Below are 23,038 nucleotides of genomic sequence, written 5' to 3'. Positions count from 1 at the left end.
GCCCCGTTGCTATGGGGACTGGTGGGCGGTGAGGGGGGAAAGCCCCGGATGTTCGTTGGGGATTTAACATGGCGGCGGCAGTGGCCGCGGTGGCGGCGGCGCAAGAGAGTTGAGGGCCGTGTGAGGGTTCGGAATTCCGAGTCGAGCAGCTAGGCCGCGAGCGACTGCAGCGCCGATCCGGTAGGATAAACGGTCTGGCCAGGGGATTGGGGTGGGCCGGGCGATGGCGGTGGGAGATCGTTTACACAAGTAGGGGGCGGGGCCGCTGGGGTCAAAGTTCACTCAGGAGGGAAGGGTCGCGTCCGAGGGGTCGGGGGTCAATATTGCTGGGGAGGGTGGGGTAGGGGAGGTCAGAGGTCAAACTAGCGAAGGGGGCGTGGCGAAGGAGAGCGCAAATTTCGAAATTTAGAATGGGGCGCGTTCGAGGGGGCTCGGGGCGAGTGTCAAAAATGGGGGTCAGAACTCATCACTTGAAGGCCGGGTGCGCCTACCAGGGTCAGAGATCGCAGCTAAGGGGGTTGGTGGTTCGCAGGTTTAAGGCAGCAACCAGCGGAGCAGATGCATGAGATTTAGGTTGGGGGACCTCTTTTTAAGGGATCAAATGTGGGGCGTGGCCAAAGGAGGGCAAAGGTCAGAATCTGACAGATGATGTACCTGAGGGTCAAAAGTTACAACCCTAGAGGGATGCGTTGCTGGGGAGGACGGGAGGAATGTCCCAGAGAGAGGTCAGGGAAGACCTGGTGGAGTAAGAGCCCCCTCCCGCAAATAATGAAAATAATAGCAAACACGTACAAATCACTATGTGCCAGTTCATTTAGATGCTTGACATATGTTTAATCCTCACTACAACCTTACAGGGTTGGCACTATTATTAAGAGCCCAAGTGATTAGCCCAGGATCATCTAACGAATAAGTTGTGGGGTTGGGATTCAAACTCTGGAGTTCTGGGTGCAAAATGATACGATGCTCTCCAACATAATTTTGTCTATCATTTAATGACGGCTAACGCTGTTCTCAGTGCTGTTTCATTCTACCACAATCTTGTGAAGTGGGTACCGGATAGACCCACTTTGCAGGCGGGAAAACTGAGGCTCAGATAGCTTCTGTTGAGTAACAGAGGCCGATTCCAAGCTGGGTCTGACTGATTCCAGAGCTCCTGCCCCCAGTCCTCATACTGTAGATTGTTGAAGGTCTGTTCCTGGAAGCAGGGGGCCGGGCAAAGCTGAGCCACTCCCTGGACTGGAATGGATTGTCTCTGGGCTTCTTGGAAGGGCGTGATCTGGGAAGAGAAGTTCCCTCGGACCTATGGGAGTGGGGTGTTTGTGGGTGGCCCAGAGTTCAATGAGTCTGATGGGCTTCTGCCTGGAGAGGGTGTCCTTGAGTGGGACCCTGTACAAAGTTGAGTAGTGTCTGTACTGAAAGCCCCAAGCTCTCACCTTGGTCCTCAGTCGCCCCCACCTCATTTCCTCCCCATCCCTCCTCGAGGTCCAACCCCACTGGCCTGTTTGCTGTTCTCACTCTCTGTAGACATATGCCACCCTCCAGGGCTTTGACCTTCCTGTTCCCTCTGCCTGGAATCCTTTCCCCACCCTGCCCCTTCACTCCCAGTCACGCCACCCAGTTCTCACAGTCCCTCACACTCTTTATCTCACTATCTTGTTTTCTCCCCAGCCCTTTGCTCTGTTCTTACTTGGTTTTTCAGGGCACTGTTTATTCCCTGCCTCCTCCCCAGAATGTGGGCCCCCCACGGTGGGAGTTTCTCCCATGTTGTTCCTTCCCTGAACACCCACCTGAAGCCCTGCCCCGGCCGTAGAGGATGCTCGGCTGTTGGTGGTCGAACGGTGGACGCTGCCGGGCGCCGGGACCATAGCAGTGGAAGAGACACAGAATCCCTGGCCTCCAAGGGCTCTCGGCATCCCTTCGTGGGAGCAGACTGGAAGCAGAGCCCCAGCCAGTGACACATGGCTTCATCCGTACCCCTGGGGTGCCAGGCCTGGGAGGGGCGGCGGAGCAGGGAGGGGATGGGTACCTGCCCTGGGTCTGGGGAGCAGTACTGGGGACTGGTTCGGAGCGCGGGCGCTGGAGCGGGGATTCACACGCGGCTCCAGCGCTCACGGGCTGTGACTGTGGGCAAGTCGCTTAACTTTCTGGGCCTCCGTTTTCTTCGTCCGCAAAATGGAAATAGCGATAGTGGCCACCTCGTGGGATTGCCGTGAGGGTGCAAGGTGTAAAGCGCTTGACCCAGGACCTGGCACACGGTGGGTGCTGTGTTAGCGTTTGTCTTCCTTGGGAGGACCTCACTTTCCATCCGCCTCCTGGCTTTCTCAGCCAGCCGCCCCGCCCCCTTCTGGGCAGGGTCACTGGGTGGGCACACTGCCAGGCAGCCCCATGAGGTCAGCCCAGCCTCGTGCCCTCGTGGTTCCAGCTTGCTCAGCATCCCGGGCTTGGCACAGAAAAGGAGGGACGGGGCTTTGGCACTGGGGACCCAACTTCGGGTCCCTGCCCTGTCACCGGCCGAGGGACCTTAGGCAAGTCATTTCTTAGTTGCCAGTCTTATTCCTGACGATCCATTTTAGACTAGGGAAGAAAGGGAAGCATTCAGTATAACCGAGCACTCCCCCCTCCAGCTTGGGCCTGTGATGAGCTCAGAGCTTGCAGTGTTGAGTTCAGTGCCCCGCCCCCTCCCCGGCCTCCCTGCCGGCGCTGCCCGGCACTGGATTTGGTGTTCAGCGCTCCTCTGTGGCTCTTCCTACTTTTACTGCCTTTGAGAGTGTTCCCGAATGACCGAGCAACAGCCTTCTCAACCCTGGCTGCACACTGCAGTCACCTGGAGAGCTTTCAAAAATGCCGTTGCCCAGGCCAGCCGTAGAGATTCCGACTTGGATCCGCTTGGGTCCGGGGTGGGGCTGGCATCAGTACGTGGCTCTGGTGGCCAGCCGGGGTTGACCGCCGCTGTTTTCCGCTTTCACGGATCATGTAAGTGGTAAACCGGTAAGCAGCCTGCTTTTCCTGCTCAACGTTAGAGTCCGCCTGTTGCTCCGCGAGGATGCGTGTCGCGCTAGGATTCACGGTCTCGGCTGTGAGTGTTTCGTTTTGTGATTGTGCCACACAGGAGTTACCTGTTCACCTGTTGGTGGACATTTGGGTGGTTTCCCGTTGGGACAGTGACGGTGCTGGGTCGAACATTCTAGAACGTGTTTCCTTGGATACCGTGGCCAGAGTCTCTCGCGGGCACGGGACTCGCAGTGGAACTGCTGGACCTTCCAAATTGCTGTCCTAAGCAGTTGTACCAGTGTGCTTTCCAACCAGGCTCGAGGGCTCCCTTCACGCCACGTCCTGCTTTGGGCGAGTTCATGGCCCCCGCTGAAATGGCTTTACTCAGCCATGAGATGGTGGCTTTATGCCCACCCCCCGCCCCCGGGCTGGCTGGGAGCAGTTGAGGAGGTGGTTCACGCCATGGGCTTTGCTGGGGCCTGACACCCACCGAGCCCCCACACCCAGGCTTTTGCCCTGTAGGGCATCCGGGGCAGTGACCACAGCTTTGACGCAGCTCTCCTGGGGAGGCATCTCTCAGGGCTGACAGTGGGGAAGGAAACCGTACGGACTTGAACCTCCTCAGGAACGGGGCAGGGAGGAAGCAGGTGAAGTGCGGAAAGCGACAGGCAGAGCCTGTCACACTCTTTGTGTGTCTGGCCACGGGTCCCACTGGCAACCAACACGGCCCTGGCCCTGCCTGCGTGGATTTTGGCATACCAAGGACACGGGCCCCATCCCCAGACAATGACGGCCCAGAGCGTCAGGGCTGGGATGGGGAAGCACAGGCAGAAGCGTCAAGGTTGGGATCCGGGAAGCACCTGGCCCAGCCTGGGGAGTCAGTGAGGGCTTTCTAGAGAAGGAGACATCTGACCGATGAGAAAGAGTGAGCCAGGCCTAGAAAGGAGGTGGAAAGAATAGAGCGGGCAGTGGGTATGGGAAGTGCAAAGGCCCTGAGATGGTCAGGCACCAGCACGGAGGCCAGTGTGACCAAGCAGGCGCTGAGCTCAGGGAGGCGGGGAAGATGTGGCAGATACACGGGGGGCCGACAGGCTGAGGCGAGGAGTGTGGGTTTTGTTCTGTGTCTAATGAGGATCGTTGGAAGGTTTCAAGCAACATTTGGTGTCTTTCTTTAAAAAAAAAACTTTTTTTTTAAGTTTATTTATCTTGAAAGAGAGCGAGAGAGCACAAGGTGGGTAGGGGCAGAGAGAGAGGGAGAGAGAATTCCAAGCAGGCTCTGCACTGTGAGAGAAGAGCCCAACTCGGGGCTCAAACTCATGAACGCTGAGATCGTGACCTGAGCCGAGGTCAAGAGTATACTTAACAGACTAAGCCACCCGGGCGCCCCCATCGCGTTTCTCTTTTATAAGGGTTGCTCCTTTTGCCATGTGGGGCCCAGATCATGGGGGGCGGTGGCAGGGAGACCGTAGGGAGGCTGCTGTAATAGTCCCAGCAGATGAGGGCGGAGAGGATGAGGGTGGCAGTGATGGAGGAGGGATCTGTGTGCTCTCGAAATTGTGGGTACTTTCCACATATTAACCCATTGGATCTCCACAGACAGCCTATGAGGTAGGTGCTGTTAATTGTCCCCACTTTATTTATTTATTTTATTTAATTTTTTTTTTTTTTCATTTTCTTTTTCAACGTTTATTTATTTTTGGGACAGAGAGAGACAGAGCATGGACGGGGGAGGGGCAGAGAGAGAGGGAGACACAGAATCAGAAACAGGCTCCAGGCTCTGAGCCATCAGCCTAGAGCCTGACGTGGGGCTCGAACTCACGGACCGCGAGATCGTGACCTGAGCTGAAGTCGGACGCTTAACCGACTGCGCCACCCAGGCGCCCCTAATTGTCCCCACTTTAGAGATGAGAAAACTGAGACCCAGAGAGGTAGGTGACAAGTCTAAGATTGCACAGCAGGCAAGCGGCAGAGGTAGGACGGGAACTCCAGGCCTTCAGACTCTGGAGTCACTGCCTGCTGTGGCTGTCCTCAGTGATTTGGAAGTGGTTTTGATGAGACAAGGTCTCTTCCTGTCCAGTTGGGCCTGACCCAGGCTCCTCTTTATTAGATGGAAGCTCCTTGGAGGTCTGTTCAACCTGGGCTGTTTCTGGGCCCCGGGTCCCTACCTCTCTCGGGGCCCCCCACAACCCCTTCGCTCTCCTATCCACTGCCTCACCCCTCCTTGTCCTGCTGGCTCACTGTAGACCAGACTTCCTGGCCAGACGCCGGTCGGGGTGTCCCCAGCAGCTGTTTATCCCATCACCCGAGCCAGGCGGCCACAGATGCTGCCAGCAGGAAGCGGTCTCCTTCCAAGTCACGGCCAGGGAAATGGGACCCTTCCCGCCCCAACCACCCTTCCGGGGCTGGGGCTTGTTGTCCGCCGGCCGCCTTGGCCCACAGGAAGGTGTGGGGGGAGCAGAGGGGGGCAGAGGGGAGCTCTGCCAGGTCCCAGGGGAGCTGGCTGTGGCGGATGAGACAGAAGCCACCCCTCACCGCAGCCTGTCTCCTGGGGCCCTCTGGTCCTGCCCTGCCTTTCCCCAGGTGCTGCTGCCGTCCTCAGGGGCAGTGACCACTTCCGTGCCGGGGGCCACGCCGTCCACAGCATCCCTGCTCCCCCTAGCTGGGGCCCCTGGGAAAGAGCTGGAGCCTCCCCGCCTCACATTCCTCACCTGTGAAATGGGCCGTTGGGAGGGTTGTAGATCATGCTGGAAAGCGCTTAACACGTTGCCCGGCCCACGGTGAGCTTGTGGTAACAGTTTAATAATTCAACAATTTTAACAGTCTCCGTTTCCGTGCGCCCCGTCCTCCTGGGCTGCGGCGTCCTCCTCGCGGGCTCCCAGCCTCTGGGGCGGCCAGGCCAGGCGCTGGCTGTGCTTTTTGGGCATCCTCGCGGTGGCTCTGCCCAGGGGCCCGGAGGGGGAGGGCTTAGTAACCTCATTTCTCTCTGCCAGCGTCTTCTTCGTTTTAAAGAGGCACGTTTTTGCTCCGTGTGCGCGTTGTCCCCTGCATAAGAGTTGCAAACCTCCGCACGGCACAGCAGGCTACAGGGTGACGAGGAAACCCCTCTCCGGGCCTGGCTGTCCGTCCCCTTCCCAGAGACAGCCGTCTCTGGGAAAGACCGGCGTCTTTTCTTTCTGGCGACGTCTGTTCCTGCACACGATCTGCCCCCTTTTGTTTCTCCCCAGGTGGAGCCGACTTCCCATGTTGGTATTCTGTCCCAACCCTTGCAGTTTTCCCCCTTCCGTTCTGTGGAGCGCTCTCTGCGGCCGTGCGATGTCCCCTGATGCGCCTGTGTTCGCGTCAGTGGCCGTTCCCGCCCTTCCAGCCTTTCCCTCTTCTGGACAGGGCTTCACGCGTGTGAGTGCGGCTCTGGGTGCGGCTCTGGAGGCGGGCTCGGGGGTCTGAGGTGCGCACCCCGGTAGCTCTGCCCGTAGGGCTCTGGCCTGCCTGTTTACACCCCAGCCCCTGGGTCTGGTGGCTCCGAGGTTGAGGTTTTCCTCTGTGCTGGCTGGGTTGTTGGGTGTTACCTGATACTTTGATCTTTGCCCGTCATGTAAGGTCCTGATTTTCATGTGAATGAAATGGAGCATTTCTGTGTTCGTTGAAAGCCATCCAGGCTTCCTTTCCCGGGAGCTGTTTGTGGGATTTTTACTTTCCCTGAGAAGGGGAAACTGAGGCACAGGCCGGCAACCCCTGCGCAAATAAGTGGCAGATCCAGGACTCGAACCCCAGGCCCTCCTGGCTCCAGTCTGGAGTTCTTAACTTGAGTGACACGGTGGAGGCTGAGGGCATGGACTCTGGCGCCAGCTTTGCCCCTATTAGCTGAGTGGTCACTTAACCGCTCTGTGCCGTGGCGTCCTTATCCGTAAAATGGGGACGACGATGGTACCTCGCCGAAGGGTTGTTGTGAGGATGTAAATGCGTAATCTTCAGGCAAAGTGCATCGAAGGCGCTCAGAGACTTAGCTGCTAGTGATAATAGGCATAGTCTCACCCGATACCAGGACTGTTCACGGGCCTCCCTCTGCGTGCTCCTGCGAACTGACTTATTGGCCCCCGCCAGCACCCTCCAGATCGGGGCGTTACTGTTACTCCCCTTCCACAGGGGAGGAGATTGAGAGCCTGGGAGACTTGCCTGGGGCCACTGCCGAGTCTGCCTCCTGACCACCTTGGCACACGACCTGTGCCACCCTCGGAACTAAGCCTGAGGGCTTAGAAGGCTCTCCCGCGCCCCCCTCCCCCCCCTTTGTGTCTTCCCGGGGTTCCAGGCCCTCCCTGCTTCCACCCCCAGGTGCCTGGGGCCTGGCTCTGGAAACTCCTGATAAAGTGGCATTGTGCTGAGGTTTCGGCCCGGCTCACTTCCCCAGTCTGGTTTCAGCCGCTCCCACACGACGACGGGAAGGGAAGCAGGCTGCTATCCTGGGCCTCCTCCCGCCCTCCTCCTGCCCCTTCCTTCCCTCCCCTCCCCTCCCCTCCCCTCCCCTCCCTTCCCCTCAGCAGTCAGTGCTGGGAATAGGGAGAAAGTAGGACATGGCCGGAGGGCAGGGCTCTTCAGCACCTGCCCCACAGGTGAGGCCCCCCAGGCCGGTCTGCCTCCTCTCTCCCTAGGGACCCCTCCTCTGCTGCCCGCGGGCGCCCCCAGATCTTCCACAGCAGCCTGACCCCAGATGATTTGACTCCGAGATGCCGCGTGTGTGTCTATGTATGTTTATGTACGTTTATGATTCTACTACTTTTGTACGTGTACCAATCGTGAAGCGTAATATGCCTCCGGAAATGCGCGTAAGCGCACGCCTCAATTTCACATAATTATAGGAGGAACTGACACCTCACCACACCCGGGGGGAGACAGGACGCCTCACCCTGGAAGCCTCCACCCCCACTCTCTCGATCACAACCCCAGGAGTGATCACCCCCCTGACCTTGGGGGTCCCTGTGTCCCTGCTTTTCTGGAGAGTTCTTACCAGGCATGCATCCCCCACCCTTGCCTGCTTTTGAACTGCATATACATGGAGTCCTCCGGCGCGTCCTCGTTTGCGTCCGCCGTCTTTCGTCCGCAATCTGGGAGGTCCAGCCGCGCGCTCGAGTGTGGCAGGCCCCTCGTCCGCCGTCACTGCTGTGTAGTATTCTGTCGTGGAAATAAACCAGAACGGATCTCTCTGTCTCCTGCTGTGCGGGGTATAAATGTCCTTGAACTCGTCTGCTGGGGCACGTGTGCATGCTTTTTCCAGGGAATCTACCCAGGGTGCCTTGCTTGGGTCAGAGGTAGGGTATGGTACCAATGTGCACTACGCATCCTCACCAACGTTTGGTCAAACTTTCTTGTTTAATTTTTTTAAGTTTATTAGAGAGAGAGGTGAGGAGGGGCAGGGAGAGAGAGAGAGAGGAGAGAGAGAGAGAGAGGGAGGATCCCAGCTAGGCTCTGCATCAACATCGCAAAGCCCCATGCGGGGCTCGAACCCACGACTGAGAGATCATGACTTGAGCCGACACCAAGAGGCGGACAGGACACTTAACCAGCACCCCTGGTCGGTCAAAGTTTTTAATTGAGCTTGGACCATTTTATATTCTGTTCTGCAGAAGTAACATGTGCTTGTTTATCATTGATTGGAGTCCTCTCGTTATTCTGTCCTTCCCGTGTTCCTGTCCCTGCCAGCTCTTACCCATCCTTCCAGTAGGAGTCAAGTGCTTATTCCTGAGTAGGCGCTGTGCTGGGGCCACGGGAACCAGAGGTGACCACAGTAGGTGGCCCTTAGTGTACCCTGTCTTAGTGCACAGACCTTGGTCAAAGGTCGACACACAGACAGGTAAAGGAAGCCAACTCCCAAGCCCCCGTCGTCCCCCAGTGACCCTGTCTCATCAACGGGCACCCCATCCGTCCTGTAGATCCGGCCAGGAGTCTGGTATCATCCTGATTCCTCTTGTCCTCTTCCTTCGCATCCACCATGGTAGGAAAGCCATTTGCTGTACCTTCAGAACAGAACCTTTCGCTCTCCCTGTGTCAGCCCCTACTTAATCCACTCTCTTCCCCCACCTCCTCACTCCCCGCACCCCCGCTGCCCCCACAGTCCATCCTCCCATGAGGACAGAGGGAGCTGGGGTCACATCGTGTCTCTGCCTGCTGGGGACCCTCCTGTGGCTTCATCTCTTTGGGGCAGGGACGGGGGGAGGGCATGAGATCCTGGCCCAGCTTCCTTGCCAGCTTCCCCTTCTCTCCTGCCATGCTGTTCCTGGAACATTCTAGGCTGGGTCCTGCCTCAGGGCTTTTGGTTCATGCTGCTTTCCTCTGCGACCTGTTACTGTCTCTTCCCGCCTTCCCCTGCTTGATTTTCTTTGTAGCACTCATCCTACATTACATTACATTAGGATTTGTGGGTCACTTGGCTTATTGTCCTCCCTGCCCCTCATAACTTGGCTTCATGGGCTGGGGGGTAAGCGTGGGAGACCCTTACCGTGTCCCTTGCTAGAACCTCAGCTTGATGTGTATGTGTCGTGATTGCTCAGTCAACGCTGGTGGACTAAATGTGAAAGCAGGAATGAATGAGCTGTGCTAAGCTGTGAGTGCTGTTGTCACCTGAGTGCAGTGACCAATGACGGGAGATCTGCCCCAGGTAAGGAGGGAACACCACTTGAAGGGTGGATAGAGGTTGGCTGGGGATGGGCATTTGAGGCTGGGAGAGCGCAGGGGCCTTCGGGGAATTGAAGGGTAGCAGTGTCAGTTCTGTGGTCAGTCTGGATTTTGAATGCAGACGGCCACGCGGGCCTCTCCACGTCCCAGTTCTTCTCTAGAATCGAGGCCACTCTGGGTGTTCTAGGGCATCTATGAAGTTCTGCTCCTAACATACTTAGCTGAATGCCTGGCGTATAAATATGAACGTGATTGTTTTCGTTTCCCTTCCACAAATACTCTGGTCCTTTGTGGCCTCCAGGGACACAGTGGTTGGTGGATAAACAGATCCCGTTTGCTACCCACTTGGCGTCTGCCTCTTGGACTTTCAGCCTTCTGGGGCATCCCTGCTCAGAGGCAGGGGAGGGCCTGAAATGACCTTGGGTCTGGGGAGTGCTTATTCCCTAGACTGATTAATAGGGAAAACTAATTGAAGGTTTGCACGTACCAGGCCCGGCGCCCCACGTAGCACTCCTGTGCGTCTGCTCAGTGCATCCCGGGATCCCAGAAGGTGGCCATGACTATTTGACCCCTTTCATAGAGGGTAAGGGTGGTACCAGTGGTGAGTGCTAGCCTGTCCGGAAAGCTGGTGCTAAGCAGGTCTGGTGGTATCTCCTCAGCCTGCCGATTTGCCTTTCCCTGGTGGCCGGTCAGGTGGAGCAGCCTTTCACCTGTTCCTGGGACATCTGGAAGCTCCTCTCTTGTGAAGAGCCTGTTCAAGTTCACTTGCCCATTTTCCATCAGGCTGTCTGCATTTTTATTTGTCAGTTCTTTGAGTTAAATCCTAGGTTCTGGATGAGAGCCTTTGTGTTTCTGAGATGCTACACATATCTTCTCCTGGCCTGCTGCCTGTCTTTTCGCCTTCTTTATTGTATCTTTTGATGAACAGAAGCGCTTAATTTTAATGTGGTCAAATGTATCACTCATTTCCTTTACAGTTTTATAGTCCTGCTTCTCACCTTTAGTCTTTCTTTGTCCTGGGTGTGTGTGTGTGTGTGTGTGTGTGTGTGGTGTGAGGCATCCAGGTTCATATTCTTCATCTGGATCCCCAATCCTCCAAATACCATTTATTAAAAACAGGCTGACTTTTCTCCACAGTCAGGCTTATCATAAATCACGTGTCTGTATAACTGGGTCTTTCTCTGAGTGCTCTGTCCTTTTCTCGCTCTTTTGGCCTATTCCTGCATCACTACCATGCTGCCCTAATTTCTGTAGTTGGTAAGAAGTTTTGATCATGGGGAGAGCAAACACTCTTACTTGTTCTTCAAGAGTGTCTGGGCCACTCCTGGCTTCTTGAGTTCTATTTAAATATGAGACAAGCATCTTGCCACACGCACAGACACAACATTGTGTCTCCCCAGTCCATGAACATGGTATGTTTCCCCATTTATTTGTCTTCTCTGACGTCTCTCAGGAACATGCCCTGCTTTTCCAGCACTTGGACTTTTCCAGTCCTTGCCCACCTCTTGTTGGATTTATTCCGAGCTACTTCATGATGTGGCCGGGGGAGTCCGTGCCTTCCTCTCCCACAAGGTGCCTTGCACCCTAGGTTTGGCCTTTGCCAGGTGAGGCTCACATTAGGGGCAGGAGTCCCCCTCCCCAGACCCTGCTTCCTCCCTGGCATCACTCCTGGGCCCTGGGAGAAGGCGGGCAGGGTGCCCGGAGAGGAGGTTGTAATTTTCCTGAATGATTTCAAGGGCTAATTAAAGGTTTTCCTTGACTAATCAGCTTACAGTTTAATTATCGGGGAACAGGCTCAGGGATGCGGGAAGCAGCTCTGGAGGAGTCTCCTCACAGCGTGGCAGGAAGGAACCAGGGCCCAGCTCTACCCCTCTGGGGTGGCAGGACCTGGGGATACCCTGGCACCCTCCAGTGGGCCAGCTGGTGTTTCCCATCCCCGTGAAAGAAGAGAGGTGGAGGGCGGCTGGTGTGGCTGAGGTCAGCGCGGGTTCCTTCTCCGCCTGACATCCTTCCGTGTCTCCCGCTGCCTGGGGGCGAGGACCCAAACCTGGAGCCCCCTCTGGTGGACCGGGCCCTGCCCCGATCTGCTTGCCTGCTGCACTTAGCCTTGCCCACCTTTGTTACGTGCCCTCATCTCAAGTATTCCTCCCCGAGTCTTGAACTAGAGGTCACCCCCTCTGGGAGGCCTTCTCAGGTCGCCTCTCCCCCTGCCCCGCCCACCAGAGCAGGTGATAAGCTCTGCTAGCTCCCTGCTGGCTGTCAGGGCCACTCACTCCACCCCTGCTAAGTGCTGGGCCTGGCGCCTGGTCCGGCACGTGAGCTGCAGAGAACCCAAAAGGAGAAGGGGTTCAGGACGGGCCTTCCGAGAAGCCTGGGAGGGCTGGAGGACTGAGGGCTAGCTGATGCCTTCCCAGGGGAGGCTTCTGGCTGGGCCAGGCGGAGGTGGGCTCCTGGGAGTTTGTGCAGGGGGAGGGGACCTGGAGATGGCCGTGCCAGGCCCGCCTGCATTCCTCTGCAGGCCCCGGATTCCTGGTGGCCGGAGGTGGGGGAGGATGAGCAGGCCGAGGGGCCTCCCAGGCAATGCCCCTGCCCCTCCCCGGCCCTCCTTTCTACTTCCCTCCCCCTCTGTCATCAGTCTGTCTCACTTTACAAATCCCACCTCTCCCCTCCCACCCCCCAGGCCTCAGGCCTGGAGCTGTGTGTCCTGCCCAGCCCCTAACATCCCGCTAACCGCCCCCCCCCCACCTTAAATCACCTGGGGGGGGTCGAGCCCAGATCGTTGGTTTGAATCCCAATCTCTGGCTGTGGGGCCCGAGCACCGAGCATTGATTAGTTTTTGTTTTGTTTTAAGTTCCCTGGGTGACTAGCTAAGACAGAGCCACCGGCCTACAGAAATGATAGCAAACGTGTTCACTTCTGCAACGTTGGGGGCACTTTCCAGGCTCCTGACATGGCGTGATTGAGCCACGTCACCCCCACAGGCGCACTGTCGGAAGATAGGACTGTTGTTCCCACGTGACAGATGAGGCCGCTGGGCCCAGGGAGGGCTTCCGTGCTGGTGGTACAGCCTCTGCCGCTGTCCCGTCTTCCCATCCCTGGGTCCTCCAGGCTCCTGGAGGTGGCCTTCTCTGTCTCCCTGCCCTCCTCCTCTCTTTCTCCCCATGTCTCTCTGCCTTTCGCCTCTCTCCCCCTTTCCCCGGCCTCGATTTCTCACTCCCTCCTCCACGAGTCGAAGCTTGTCTGGCCAGGATCCTGCTGAAGCCACAGAGGGAGATGGTGTCCACCAGCCCAGGACAGGGATGGGAAGGATGCTGGCGTCACCCTCCCAGCCCCCATCACCTCTCCTGGCACCTGGAGTGGGGGTGGGGGCAAGCGTCCCACTGATATTTGGGGGTACTGGGGCCGGCTTTGCTGCCTCGCGGGAGGACTGTCCGGGCAGGCGGCAGACCCTGACGTGACCGATCCTGTGACCCAAGATTCCTCCGTGGGCCCAAAAGTCTGGTGGTGCCCTCTGTGGCCGGTTACCATTTCAAGCTCCTGTGGGGCAACCCAAGGTTTGGTTTCAGCAAAAGCTTATGCTCAGATGTGGAGGTTGCATCGCAGGGGCCTTTATTATTTGAGGAGAACGAGGGGAAATGGGTCCAGTGCTTGCCAGGGCTCACTGGCCTCCTCTCCCACGCCCACTCAGGGCAAGGGCTCCCCACTGGGCCTCTCCGGTTCTGGCAGAGCTTCCCCTGGGGCCCCGGCCGGGCCCCGGAGCCCCGGATGCCACAGCGGCGTCGGTTCCCACATCTGGAGCAGGAGATGGGTTCCCGCTGCCTCCTGGGAGTAGCTGGGAGGAGTGAGCAAGTCAGTGGCGTGTGTGACGCTCAGCACAGCGCTGCCATCCGTATGTCGTCATGGTCGCTTTGGCCGCGATCGCTGTTACAGTTATTAGAGGCAGGACACGTGTTTGGATTTAGTAATAAAAGATTCACTGGGCGAGCAAGCCGTAATTCTTTGCTGTTATCAGTAGGTCACATTTCCTTTTGCAAAACGTGTAAAACCTTTGTGTAGAAGTGTTCATTCATGCTCAGAGGGGTGGTCTCATGCCTTCCCCGGGTCCCCGTCACTGGCCCTGTCACCGGCATCCACAGTTACCAATGATGTCACCGGGCTTTTTCATCTCGTAACGCAGTCCCCACCTCCCTGATTGTTTCAAAGCAATCCCCAAACGTCATATACTTTAGCCGTAAGTTTTCCCAATTTTCCTCCTAAAAGAGATTAAAGAGTCTAAAAGAAAAAACCCACAATACTGTTGTCACAGGAAAAAAAGAGCTGGTAGTTCGTGAACATCCTCACATTTCTCCAATTGTCTTATCATCCTTTTTTTCAATTTGTTTGTTTGATTGGAATCCAGACAAGGTCTGTGCTTTGCATTTGGTTGACAGGCCCCTTAAGGCGTCTGTCGTCTGTGGGACCTCTCGTGTCAGTGCTTTAGTGTGCTTGCTGTTTGCATTGTGTATCTATCAAAGACCCTAGTGCTTTGTCCCCTCGAGTTTTCCACAGTCTGGACCCAGCCGATGAATCCTTGTGTCTCTTAACGTGTTCCTCTGTCCCTTGTGCCTCCTGTAAATTGGGACTTAGGTCTAGAGGCTTGATTATATTCAGGTTCTGTTTCTTTCCCAGGTGGTACTATATGTATGAACATCAGGTCAACATTAGTGCCTGGGGCACTTTTAAAATAAACCTAGGGGGCGCCTGGCTGGCTCAGTTGGTTAGGCATCCGACTTCGGCTCAGGTCATGATCTCACGGTTCTTGGGTTCGAGCCCCGCGTCAGACTCTGTGCTGACAGCTCAGAGCCTGGAGCCTGCTTTGGATTCTGTGTCTCCCTTTCTTTCTTCCCCTACCCCACTCACACTCTGTCTCTTTCGAAATGAATACATGTTAAAAAAAAAAAAAAAAACTTAAAAGAATTAAATAAGATAAAATAAAGTAAGTTTCATTAAATTTTAAAAATTGAGTGGATCGAAAGAAAAATTCTTCCATTGCTCCCAGTCAGACTGGTATCCGGATACAGCAGAGTGGGGCGGGGCGGGGGGTACCTGAAGACAGAGGCTCGGGAACTGCCGGGGCCTGGGCAAAGGGCTGTGTGTCAGTCACCAGCCTCCACGTACTGTCTGTCGTCAGGAGCGCATGACTTCGGGTTCCTGCTTTGCCAGGACCCCTAGGCCCCCAGCTGAGAGCCATCCCCGTCCCCCAGCCCCATCCTTGAGTCACCCCCTAGCTGGCCACTAGCTGGCCTGGTGGTCATTTAGGCACAGAGCTGCTCTCCTGGCCTGGCTCTGCCCTTGGCCCGCGGGGCCAGCCTGGGAAGCTGTCCCATCCTCCACCCGCTTCCTCGGGGACACGATGGGGACCACGCCTCCCCAGGAGGGCTGTGGTCAGGACTCAGCCAGGCGGAGACCGTGCAGAAAAGGGTGTGATGGGAGCTACTTTTCTTCCACAGTCTGCGTGGGCTTCCTTGACCTCAACTGTACCACTGCCCCCACCGCTCCCGGCCACGCTGGCCTCCTCGCACATCCTGGCGTGTATCAGGCGGGCTTCGGTCCGGCGGCCTTTGTGGTGGCCATCCCCTCTACCCTGGGTTGCCTCGTGGCTTCCTCCCTGCCCTCTGGCCCAGCTCCAGTGCCACCCGCCTCGGAGACCTCCCTGACTGTGCTCCCTGTCGTCGCCCCCTTGTTACGTCCTATTTTGTTTACTTGTGTATTGTCTTATCTCCCCCACTGGAACTTCAGCTCTGGGAAGGAGGGACTGTCTTCTTTTTTTTTTAATTTTTTTTTTTTCAACGTTTATTTATTTTTGGGACAGAGAGAGACAGAGCATGGACGGGGGAGGGCAGAGAGAGAGGGAGACACAGAATCAGAAACAGGCTCCAGGCTCTGAGCCATCGGCCCAGGGCCCGACGCGGGGCTCGAACTCACGGACCGTGAGATCGTGACCTGAGCTGAAGTCGGACGCTTAACCGACTGAGCCACCCAGGCGCCCCGGGACTGTCTTCTTTACTGCTGTGTCCCCAGTGCCTAAAACCGTGTCTGGCGCTCACTGTGTGCGTAATAATTACCGGGCGCATGAAACGAGAGGATGAACACGGTTACGCGAGCAGACTTTGGCCTGCGTCAGACCTACCACGGACTCCTGGCTCTGATACACGCTGTGTGACCTTGGGCTGGCACCTCCCCTCTCTGAGCCTCACTTTCCTCCTCTGCAGTGTGGGGTGTTCACAGCACCCTGCCCACCGCCTCGTTTGGGGCCAGCAGGGCGCCCGGACGGAATGCTTCGCAGCTGGCCTCGCTGCCGTCTTGTGTCTCCAGCATAGGGCACCGATGAGCCAGTAAAGTGTCCTCCCGGGGGACACTTCACTAAATCTTAACTCTGTCCTTCTACTCTGTATGACTGGCTGTTGGTGCCCCAGGGCAGGGCAGGGCAGGGACACATTCCCTTGGCCAGAAGGGCTCACTCACTGAAGAGTGATGCACGTGGGACACGGGAGTGTCCAGGGTACGGGGACCCCGGCCGTGGCAGCATCCAAGGGCTCCAGGGCTGGCTGCTTGCAGGCCTGTGTCTTCCTTGAAGGAAACAGGCCAAGAGCTGCAAGGGCCCAAGGAGGACTGTTGTGATTATGATAGCAGTTTACAGCTTGGGTGTGTGTGTGTGTGTGTGTGTGTGTGTGTGTGTGTGTGTTGAGAGAGAGAGCTCAAGAGAGGGAGATTGTCTGAAGGTACAGGTGCATATAGAGGAAGCTTCCAGCGGTCAGAATTGCCGTCCCTGGTGTTTGCCACACGTGAGTGTAAAATAGGACATGTGTAGAGAAAAAGTACATCACTCCCTGTTCAGTTTAATGAATGATTCTAAGGTGTACCCCCATCTAACGACCACCCAGATCTGGAAGGTAGGTGTCACCAGCTTTGTCAAAGAAATCCAACCGTCTTTTTTTCCTTTTACTTAAAAAAAAATTTTTTTTAATGTTTATTTTTTTTTATTTTTTATTTTTTTTTCAACGTTTATTCATTTTTGGGACAGAGAGAGACAGAGCATGAATGGGGGAGGGGCAGAGAGAGAGGGAGACACAGAATCGGAATTAATGTTTATTTTTGAGAGAGAGAGAGACAGAGACAGTGTGAGTGGGGTGGGGCAGAGAGAGAGGGAGACACGGAATCGGAAGCGGGCTCCAGGCTCTGAGCTGTCAGCACAGAGCCCCACGCGGGGCTCGAGCTCACGGACTGTGAGATCATGACCTGAGCCGAAGTCGGCCGCTTACCGACAGAGCCACCCAGGTGCCCCTTTTCTTCCTTGTAATTGTTGCTTCTATTTTTGTGAATTTTGAGAGCTATCAGATGCCCCAAGAGGACAGGGAATCACCTGACGGCCCCCCTCAGGCCCTCTTGCCCAGCTGAGAGGAGAGACACCCTGGCCCTGGGGAAAGCCCTGTGTGCCCCCCTGCAGGTATTCAGGCCTCACCGTGGTCCCTGGTGCCTCCCTACACAGTCTCCCATGTTGCTCCACAGCTTTTAAAGCCGAGTGTAAGGACACCAGACCGCCAGCTCTCGGCTGTAATTTGCTGTCAATATTTTGCTCTTGAGGTTCCTCTAGGTGGACAAATGAAGTCCTGTGCCAATAGGAATGTTCCCCAGTGTGGGTCGGAGCTGCCTCCCCCGCCCCCACAGTTGCCAGATGAAAGCAGCCCAGCCCTGGGGGAGCCTCGGGAGGGCATGGGGGGGGGGCGGTGGTTTGAAACCTCAAGTGACATCGGCATTTTCTGTCCATGGAGGGCACTGCTGGCTTCCCAGGTCACCACATGGGACTCAGTCACAGGCCCTTGACACGTAAGGGGTCTTCACTGAGCACCTGTAAGGGATAAAGGAACTCTGATATCATCCGGGGTCTCTTTGTCCCACTACAGAGGAACAGATTGCAGGCTGAGGGCCAGACAGTCTCTTCCCTTGCCTGCCCCCCGTGCCCCTCTGCTTCCCCTGGTAGCCAGGCTCATCCAGCCTTTCCGGAGAGGCCCTCGGGGGTGGAGATGACTATCAAAGGCTCTGGATGCGTTCCCCGGCTCTGCCGCCTATTGGCTGGGTGACCTTTGGCATGCGGCGACTTCCCCCTGTTGGCCTCAGTTTCCCCATTTATAAAATGGGAGTGTATAAAGATGATTTCATCCACGGAAAGCACTCAAAAGAGACTGGCGCGGAGAATCCTTGTACTGAGTGCGAGCTGTGTTATTGTCCTCACTGCCACTCACTCATTGATTTTGTAGATATTCCCTGAGTACCGCTGTGCCTCCAGCTCTGTTCTGGCTGACGCCGGGGAAAGGCTGGTGGCCGGTCAGCCCATGGTCTTCCCTCATGGAACTTGTGCTCTAGTGGTGGAGACAGACAGCACCAGTCGGTGACAGCCAGAATGACCGTGGAGCACAGATCACTGCCTTGGCTGTGGAGGAGGAAGCCCAGAGAACTGGGCTTAGGAAATCAGGGAAGGCTTCTTGGAAGAGGAGACTTCTGAGCTGAAGGCTAAAAGAGGCACAAGAGTTAGTATGCGGAATGGTGTTCCAAGGAGAGCGAATAGCATGTTCAAAGGCTAAAAGGTGGGCAAGGGTCTCTGGCATTTTTAATAAATTATTAATACACACACACACATACACACACACACACACACACACATATATATATATATGTATATATTTCAAATGTTTACTTATTTATTTTTGAGGAAGAGGTAGAGAGTAAGCAGGGGAGGGGCAGAGAGAGAGGGAGAGAGAATCCCAAGCAGCCTCTGTAGTGACTGAGCCACCCAGGTTCCCCTCAAGTATTAATATTTTTGACTAAGCTTTTATTTCGAGATAACCGTGGATTCACTGGCAGATGCAAGAGATAACACAGAGAAGGCCCCTGTTTCCCCAGAGGTAACATCTTGCAAACACTATAGTTAGTACAAGACCACAACCAGGATAATGACATTGATACAGTCAAGAGACAGAACATTCCATCACAAGGTTCCTTCCTGATGCCTTTTTATAGCCACATGCCCTCCCTGGCACGTCCCTACCTCCTGACAATCACTCATCTGTCCGTTCCCCATTATTATAATCCTGCATTTCAAAAATGTGATGTACTGTGAAACAATTTTCACAGCCCTGATGTAAAGAACTGTAACAATAAGGAGAATTTTAAATATAAAATAAAGCAAAAAAGCTTACAGTTTCAAAAAGAAAAGAATGTTATGTAAGTGGAATCCTACCGTATGTAACCTTTCGGTTGGCTTTTTTTTTTTTTTAACTCAGCCTAATTCTTTGGAGAGTTCCCCAGGTTGTTGCGTGTATCGATAGTTGGTTCCTGGAGCGCCTGGGTGGTTCAGTCGGTTAAGTGTCTGACTTGGGCTCAGGAAATGAACCCACGGTTTGTGAGTTGGAGCCCCACGTTGGGCTCTTCGCCTGCTTGGGATTCTCTTTCTTTCTTTCTGCCCTTCCCCCACCCGTGGACACTTGTTCTCTCTCTTTCTCTCTCTCAAAATAAATAAACATTAAAAAATAGAATAGGTATTTTTAAAAAAATTGTTGGTTCCCTTTTCTTGACGAGTATCCCATGGTATGGACGTACCACAGGTTATCCTTTCACCCATGGAAGGACCTCTGGGTTGTTTTCATTTTGGCGGCTATTACAAATAAAGCTGCCATAAACAGTTGCATACAGGTTTTCGTGTGAACGTAAATTTTTGTTTCTCTGGGGTAAATACCCAGAAGTGCGTTTGCTGGGCAGTATGGCCAGTTGCACGTCTAAAGAAATTGCCAAAAAAAAAAAAAAAGAAAAGAAAGAAATCACCAAACCATTTTCCAAAGCGGCTGTACCATTTTACGTTCCCCCCAGCAGTGTGCGAATGATCGTTTCTCTGCATCTGCACCCGCATTTGGTGTTGCCGCTGTTTTTGATTTTCGCCGCTCTGTTAGGCATGTTAACGGTAACTCATTGTGGTTTTAATTTGTGTCTGTCGCCACACATCCTTTCATGTGCTGACTGCTGTCTCTACACCGTCTTTGGTGAAATGTCTCTTCGTGTCTTCTGCCCATTTTCTCCCGGGGTTGCTTGGTTTTTTTACTGTTGAATTTGGGGAGTTCTTCTAGAGACTAGTCCTTGGTTAGATAGGTGGCTTGTAAATCTTGTCTCCCAATCGGTAGATTTCCCCCCCCTCTTCTTGTGGACTTCTGCAGAGCAAAAGTTTATAATTTTGGTGAGGTCTGCTTTATTAATTTTTCCTTTTATGGGTCTTTTCATATCCAGTCTAACATTTCTGCCTAGCTTTAGATCCTGAAGGTTGGTTTGGTCGGTTGGTTTCTGAAAGTTTTGTGGTTTTATATTTGAGTTTGTGATCCATTATAAGTTAACGTGGGTGCAAAGGGCGGGGTTGAAGATCAGGGTTCATGATTCCAGCACCGTTTACGGGAAATGCTCTTTTCTCCATTGAGTTGCTTGTGCTTTTTGGGGGGCCAGAAGTAAGTCACCACAGCGAGATACTACTTCGCACCTACCAGGATAAATGTTACCAGTAAAGGGAAAATAACCAGTATTGGCGAGGATGTGGAGAAGCTGGGAGCCCTCACGCATCACCGATGGGAATGTAACACGGTGCAGCCGCCGTGGAAAACAGTCTGGTACTTTTTCAAACGGTTAAACATAGAACCGTCATATAACCTGGCAGTTCTACTCCTTAGGTATATACCCAGAAGAGTTGAAAGCAGAGGCTTGAATAGATATTTGTACATCGGTGTGCGTAGTTGGATTATTCACGATAGCTAGAAGGTAGAGGGAACCCAAGTGGCTATCAACGGATGAATGGATACAAATATGGATACAAAAATGGATACAAAATATGATGTGTATATATACAACACAGTAAGTTATTTTTCAGCCACAAAAATGAGTGACATTTTGAAAAATGCTCCCACGTAGATGGACCTCGAAAACATTATGCTTAGCGTAAGAAGCCAGACATAGGAGAAGTGTTGTAAGATCCCACTTAAAGGAGACACCCAGAATAGGCAAGTTCCCGGAGAGAGTAGAACAGAGCCTCCCAGGGCCTGGGAGGCAGGAGGGAATGGGCGCTGCTGTCTCATGGCTGCAGGGTTTTTGCTGGGGATGACGAAAACATTTTGGGTATAGACGGTGGTGATGGGTTCACAACACTGCGGAGATACTTAATGCCACTGAATTATACACTTCACAAATGGTTGAAATGATAAATATTGTGTATATTTTACCACAAAAAAGGAAAAGCCAGTGTTTATTTATTTTAAGTATATTTGTTGATTTTGAGAGAGAGAGAACATGCGTGTGCCCGCAGGAAGGGGCGGAGAGAGAATCCCAAGCAGGCTCCTCACTGTCAGCACAGAGCCCCAGTGGGGTTCGCCCTCACCAACCGTGAGATCGTGACTTGAGCTGACATCGGGAGTCGGACGCTTAAGCGACGGAGCCACTCAGGCGCTCTGCAAAATGAGTTTTTGAAACACCAGTGTGTATATTTGTGCGGGTCTGTTTGCGGGTCCTCGCTCCGGCTCGCTGACCCGTATGTGTTTATCCTCACTGATTACTGCGGCTTTGTGAGTGGGCCTTCACATCAGGGGGAGTGAGGTGTCCACTTTCCTCTGTTCCAGAATTCTTGGGCCTGGGACCTGTCGCTTTTGGAGTTCCTCTCAGGCCCCCTTGTGTGGAGGGGGGCACTGTGGTTTACCCAACTTCCGAGACCCCCTTGACGCCTGCCTCGTCCTCAGCCCCTGTATCTGACTCCTCAAGTATCGCCCTGGCCTGTCTTCCTCTCTCTGCGTCCCGCTGTCCCGGCTGCCTTCATCAGTTGCCTGGACCGATGCTGTGTCTTGTCACTTGTCCCCCACACCCACTCAAGCCACCTCGATCTCGTCCTCCGCAGACAGGACAGCCAGAGTTCTCTCTGGCAAGGACAGGCCCCTCGCCGGCACCTACCCGGCTCCCCCTGGCTCGCCTGTGGCCTGGCTGCTGCCCCTCTCTGGCCTTGCTCCGCCGCATTCTCGTCCCTCCAACCAGCCTGGCTCAGCTGGAATTTCACATTTCATTTGTCTGATCCTTGATCAGGGGCCCCAGCGGGCAGGGACCAGGCTGCACCCCGCCCCAACCCTGGTGACACAGGGCAGACATGGATTGGATTTCTCTTGACAGAAACCCTGAACGTAGACAGGAATTTGCACCCGCGATTGGGGGGAAAGGGAAGGTGAGGATATGAGCCCAGAGAGGCTGGGAGAGCCTGGGGAACCCTGGAGAGGGGGTGGCTTTAGCCGTGCGTGCCCGCTAGCGTTTCGGCAGGAAAGGGACATAGATTGGATTTACAGAGGTCTCCCTGGGCCCGTGGAAAGTAGGCAAAGGCTTGGTGGAGACACTCGGCGGGAAAGGAGTCTGATGGCTTTCAAACTACGATGGGGTGTGCATCCTAAGTAGAAATTGCAAATGAAAAGTAGGCCGAGAGGGGCCAGACCTCCCCTATCTGACAGGCAAGGAGCGAAGAGAGCGAGACAGCACCCTGGGCTGGGAGGCTGAGGGGCTGTGGGGGGTGGGGAGCGCTCACGTGGGCGGCTTGGCGGTGATGGTCCTTGTCCAGCAAGCCCGCTTGTCAGCACGTGGCCCACAGACATGCTGGCACACCCATGAAGTGACATCTGCACACGGGCGTCGTTTTGCCACACCATTTGTAAGAGCAGAAGGCTGGAAACCACCTACCTGGCCCCGTGGGGACTGGCTCGGGCATCCCGGTCCTTCCGCGCAACAGCTCAAGTGCACGCAGTGCTTTGCAACGATCGAGGCCTGGAAAATCACCTAAGACATGTAAAGACTATGTATATAATGTGTGTATATTATACATACATAAACACATACACAGATACATATATACACGTATATACTTGTGTCTAACATTGTGATTTTATTTATTTAAAAAAATTTTTTTAATGTTTATTTTGAGAGAGAGAGAGAGAGAGAGAGAGAGAGAGACAGACAGACAGCACAAGTGGGGGAGGGGCAGAGAGAGGGAGACAGAATCAGAAACAGGCTCCAGGCTCTGAGCTGTCAGCACAGCCGACGTGGGGCTCGACTTGGGAACAGCAGATCCTGACCTGAGCCAAAGTCAGACCTTTAACTGACTGAGCCACCCAGGCGCCCCCGTAACATAATTTGAAATCGTTAGCCTGCATGTCGAGGAGGGTATCAGGCACGAATGTGTAGTGTAACCAGTTACTGTGAAGGGGAAACCCACCTAGCACCCCCGCCCCAGGAGAAAAAGCAGCTGGCGCCAGCCCCCCAGGACCCCCTCTCAGGCCCTCCC

At 54.7% G+C, this 23,038-nt stretch overlaps 1 protein-coding gene across 6 annotated transcripts in view; it reads left to right on the top strand.

Moving 5' to 3' along the window:
* Window positions 1-23,038, top strand: part of PAK4 (p21 (RAC1) activated kinase 4) — a 45,428-nt gene continuing 22,390 nt past the window's right edge. For 2 of the 6 annotated variants that reach the window (XR_006702580.1, XM_045442393.1), the window contains exon 1: window positions 20-180. The gene's annotated coding sequence lies outside the window, so the exon portion shown is untranslated. Of the gene's footprint in view, window positions 181-2,174; window positions 2,259-13,773; window positions 13,892-23,038 lie in introns of those variants that run through there. The other 4 variants (XM_045442386.1, XM_045442394.1, XM_045442392.1 and 1 more) reach the window with 4 other exon arrangements.

Source organism: Leopardus geoffroyi, chromosome E2 (genome assembly GCF_018350155.1).
Source record: "Leopardus geoffroyi isolate Oge1 chromosome E2, O.geoffroyi_Oge1_pat1.0, whole genome shotgun sequence".
Lineage (NCBI taxonomy): Eukaryota > Metazoa > Chordata > Mammalia > Carnivora > Felidae > Leopardus > Leopardus geoffroyi.
Note: the sequence above shows the minus strand (reverse complement) of the source record. Positions and strands in the feature narration are given on the sequence as shown.